The sequence below is a fragment of the Neoarius graeffei genome, chromosome 2, assembly GCF_027579695.1.
Source record: "Neoarius graeffei isolate fNeoGra1 chromosome 2, fNeoGra1.pri, whole genome shotgun sequence".
Classification (NCBI taxonomy): Eukaryota; Metazoa; Chordata; class Actinopteri; order Siluriformes; family Ariidae; genus Neoarius; species Neoarius graeffei.
This window is the reverse complement of record NC_083570.1, coordinates 12,403,618-12,409,130: the sequence shown is the minus strand read 5'-3', so window position 1 is coordinate 12,409,130 and position 5,513 is coordinate 12,403,618.

Below are 5,513 nucleotides of genomic sequence, written 5' to 3'. Positions count from 1 at the left end.
CCATCAGTCTCTCTCTCTCTCTCTCTCTCTCTGTATGTCTCTCTCTCTCTCTCGCCCAGCCCCTTCACTGCGGTGCGGTCATGTGCTCCAATCACATTCAAGACTGAACATTATCTCAAATATTATCTCAAACACTATCTCAGATCTTACCCAGCATCTTATATATATATATATATATATATATATATATATATATATATATATATATATATATATATATACAGTGGTGGGCAAAAGTTTACATACCCCAACAGAATGTTTTGTTTCTTGGCTATTTCTAAGAGAAATTGAATGATAATACACAAAAACCTTTATTTCACTTGTGGTTAATGGTTGGCTGAAGCTATTTATTGCATTCATTACTGCGTTTACTCTTTGAAAACCATGAAAACAACAAAAACTACCTAAATGACCCTGATCAAAAGTTTACATACCCCTGTGAATTGGCCTGAAAACCTGTACACAATTTGACATAAACAGGACTGAATGGCAATTAAAGGCAACTACCTTCACCTGTGATCTGTTTTCTTCTAATTAGTGGGTGAAAATAAAAGTCAGTAAATTGCTGGACTTTTGAGAGAACCTTTTATCCCTCATCCAGTGCTGCGCGTCATCTTTGAGATTGAGCCATGGGAAAATCAAAGGAATTGTCAAAGGACCTGCGTGAAAAGGTAGTTGAACTTTATAAATCAGGGAAGGGATATAAGAAAATATCAAAGCAATTAAAAATGTCAGTCAGCACTGTTCAAACAATAATCAAGAAGTGGAAAGTCAGGGGCTCTGTAGACACCAAAGCCCGTTCAGGTAGACCAAGAAAAATTTCACCCACCACTGCTAGAAGAACTGTGCGTGATGTAAAGAAGAAGCCCCGAATAACATCTGGTGAACTTCGAGATTCTCTGAAACAAGTTGATGTGGATGTTTCAAAGAGTACAATTAGGAGACTCTTGAGAAGAAATGGGCTGCATGGGAGAGTTGCCAGAAGAAAGCCCCTTCTATGCAAATGCCACAAAGAAGCCCGTCTATGATATGCCAGATTGCACAGAGACACACCCCAAACCTTCTGGCAAAAAGTTGTGTGGAGTGATGAGACCAAAATTGAACTTTTGGGGCACAACACTAAACGCTACATCTGGCGAGGAATCAACAAGGCCTATGATGAAAAGTACACCATTCCCACAGTGAAACATGGTGGTGGATCTCTGATGTTTTGGGGATATGTGAACTACAAAGGCACTGGAAATTTGGTAAGAGTTGATGGCAGGATGAATGCAGTCACTTATAAAAAAAATACTGGAGGAAAATCTACACGCCTCAGCCCGGAAGCTGCGCATAGGACGAACTTGGACATTCCAGCACGACAATGATCCAAAACACAAGGCCAAATCAACTCGTCAGTGGCTCCAACAGCATAAAGTGAAGGTCTTAGAGTGGCCATCTCAGTCTCCTGACCTCAACATTATTGAGCCACTCTGGGGAGACCTCAAACGTGCAGTCCATGCAAGACAGCCCCAGACTTTACAGCAACTGGAGGCTTTTTGCCAAGAAGAATGGGCAGCTTTACCATCTGAAAAGATAAAGAGACTCATTGACAACTATCACAAAAGACTTCAAGCTGTTATCGATGTTAAAGGGGGAAATACACAGTATTAAGAATTGGGGTATGTAAACTTTTGATCAGGGTCATTTGTGTAGTTTTTTCGTTGTCATAATGGTTTAAAAAGAGTTAACATTTTCTTGACAATAAATGGCTTCAGCCAACCATTAACCACAAGTGAAATAAAGGTTTTTGTGTATTATCATTCAATTTCTCTTAGAAATAGCCAAGAAACAAAACATTCTGTTGGGGTATGTAAACTTTTGCCCACCACTGTGTATATATATATATATATATATATATATATATATATATATATATATATATATTCCTCAGATGCTTTATTCCTGCCACAGGTCTGTGAGGATGTGGCACCTGTTTCCTAACCTACATAGAATTATTATAGAATTTTTCTGTTTATGTCTATAATAAATAATCTACAAGATGCGATCCAGCTCTTCTCTGTTGTCTCATGAAGGCCACAAAAATAAACATTCCCATAGGGGAAGATGGGGGGGAGAGGAGAAAGGAAGGGAAGAGGGGAAAGATGGTGGCTACTTTGAAGAATCGAAAATATGAAATGAATTCATTTAAAGGGCGGCACAGTGGTGTAGTGGTTAGTGCTGTCGCCTCACAGCAAGAAGGTCCAGGTTCGAGCCCCGTGGCCGGTGAGGGCCTTTCTGTGTGGAGTTTGCATGTTCTCCCCGTGTCCGCGTGGGTTTCCTCTGGGTGCTCCGGTTTCCCCCACAGTCCAAAGACATGCAGGTTAGGTTAACTGGTGACTCTAAATTGACCGTAGGTGTGAATGTGAGTGTGAATGGTTGTCTGTGTCTATGTGTCAGCCCTGTGATGACCTGGCGACTTGTCCAGGGTGTACCCCGCCTTTCGCCCGTAGTCAGCTGGGATAGGCTCCAGCTTGCCTGCGACCCTGTAGAACAGGATAAAGTGGCTAGAGGTAATGAGATGAGATAATTCCACCCACATGCAGGTTGTTTCAGAGTTTTGGTGTGTCGAAAATGGTCAAAATACAAAAAACCCTATGAATGACTAGAGCAGGGGTGTACAAACTTTTGACTGGTACGGTGTATATACTTCAAATCACTGATACTGTACAAATCACTTTAAAAATCCACCTCTTCCTTTGGTTCGCTACAGACATCTTGTATTCACTGTCTATGCACTATTGTCTTTGTCTGTTGTCTTTTGTTTGGTTTTGTTATATTGTACAGCCTTTGTGTTGGTATAATTATAAATAAAATAAACAGTAGAAAATTTAAAGATGACATAACGGTTTCTTTTAATATATATCCAGTCTGTATTTTTTTTTAAATTTGGAACAATTTAACTTTCTTTGCACTTTTAATTTTTTTTCAAGGACTGTATGTGCATAGATGATGATGATGATGATAAGAAGAACACAGGATAAGGATAAAAATTGTGCTCATAAAGAAATATTATTATTATTATTATTATTATTATTATTATTGGGGCGGCATGGTGGTGTAGTGGTTAGCGCTGTCGCCTCACAGCAAGAAGGTCCGGGTTCAAGCCCCGTGGCCGGCAAGTTTGCATGTTGTCCACGTGGGTTTCCTCCAGGTACTCCGGTTTCCCCCACAGTCCAAAGACATGCAGGTTAGGTTAACTGGTGACTCTAAATTGACCGTAGGTGTGAGTGTGAATGGTTGTCTGTGTCTATGTGTCAGCCCTGTGATGACCTGGCGACTTGTCCAGGGTGTACCCCGCCTTTCGCCCGTAGTCAGCTGGGATAGGCTCCAGCTTGCCTGCGACCCTGTAGAAGGATAAAGCAGCTAGAGATAATGAGATGAGATTATTATTATTATTACTGCATAATAACAATATACCTATTCCAATGTTCCAGGTGTATTCCAAACACAGAATTACATCTAATTATTTACATGCACATGTACTAGTACAGTATCAGCAGCCTCGAGGATACACTTTCAGAAAATAAAGTACATTAAGGTACATTAATAAAGGCAATACCATCTAAGTACCATCTTATCTGTACCCATGGGCGTCGCCACCATTGAATGTGAAGGGTTCATAATTCTTCGTTTGGACCCCCCCACATTTAACATAAAATATTAGTTCATCCAGCGCTGCTTCTATTGCTTCATGAAAGAATCCATTCTACTTGATCGATAAGAGAATGCACAGACCACTGAAAATCCACTCTGGGTTTTCCGGGCGTTACCGACAACAACTCACCACATGCAGGTGAAGTGAATCTCAGTGCAAGCAGAGACATTTTGGTGCAGCTGCTCAAAAGTGGAGGAGGGAACGTCAGCCCCATTGCCACCTCACAATGTCTAGCTTTTGCTAAAACCTTATTCTTTTGTTATATGCCCTCAAAATTAACCCTAGGCCACGTTAAATTAATGTTCAACTAAACAATGAAATAAGCTTAGCCTAATGGGGTATTCTTGGTTGATGATGAATTGTTTGCAGTATTGGCTCCTCCCCAGACACAATGGACACAAGGAAATTCTTTACAAAGAAGTGGAAAGTCAGTCAGAATTTCCCCACAGGACAGGGGGTTTTTTTTTGTCCCAATGGAAATGTTAGTGCAGTTAGCCGGCTAGTCAATGTTAGGAGATGTATCAGCTAGCTTAATGTTAGCTATCATTTAATTCAAACCCAGTAGGCCGACCTTATTGTAATGCCAAGAATGAGGTCAAGTCTGCTCTGATGATATTTATTGATTCCCTGTTGTGATTTGAAGAACTTGTTTTGTCTGGTCTTTGCCAGTTTTCTGGAAAGTAAGATGGGAAATCAGTGTATGGGGAAGGAATAGTAGAAAGGAAAGCAATGGAGAGAGATGGATGTTATTCCAGGTGGATTGTGAAGGAAAGGGGGATAAAAGTTATGAAGTGGTAGAAATTGTGGTGGCACCAATGTAAGAAGGAGTTATATCTATAAATCTATTTGTTATACTAATCTCTAAATGTTACTGTAGCACCACCATTGCATGTAGGTTGACAAAACTGCACTTGTTCATTGTGTGAAGTTCTCTTTTATGTGTCGTTGCTTGACACAGTGTAATTTTGTGTTATGAAGACTGCATGATGCCATGTCATTTTTGTTATGAGTATCACTAAATCAGAAAAAAGTAAAATGCACCCACTAAAGTCACTGTTGGTGGTGAACAAAATTGCACCTGTTCATTGTGTGAAGTTATTTTTTATGTGTCACCGTTTCTTGACACAGTGTGATTTTGTGTTATGAAGTTTGCATGATGCCATGTCATGCCTGTTCACTGTGTGAGATTATGAATATTCTTATTTTTAAACATACAGTTGAGTGTAGGGGCGGCACGGTGGTGTAGTGGTTAGCGCTGTCGCCTCACAGCAAGAAGGTCCTGGGTTCGAGCCCCGGGGCCGGCGAGGGCCTTTCTGTGCAGAGTTTGCATGTTCTCCCCGTGTCCGCGTGGGTTTCCTCCGGGTGCTCCGGTTTCCCCCACAGTCCAAAGACATGCAGGTTAGGTTAACTGGTGACTCTAAATTGACCGTAGGTGTGAATGTGAGTGTGAATGGTTGTCTGTGTCTATGTGTCAGCCCTGTGATGACCTGGCGACTTGTCCAGGGTGTACCCCGCCTTTCGCCCGTAGTCAGCTGGGATAGGCTCCAGCTTGCCTGCGACCCTGTAGAAGGATAAAGCGGCTAGAGATAATGAGATGAGATGAGATGAGACAGTTGAGTGTCACTATTGCTTGGCCCAGTGGCATGTTGTGTTACATCTAAAACTAAATAAAAAAGGAAACACAAAATAAAAAGTAAAATGCACCCATAAAGTCATTGTTGGTGATAAATTGTGTCACATTTATCTCATTATCTTAGGCGTAGCGGTGGGTTTAAAAACAGGCTGATGAATATATGGACTAGTTGAATGAGGACTT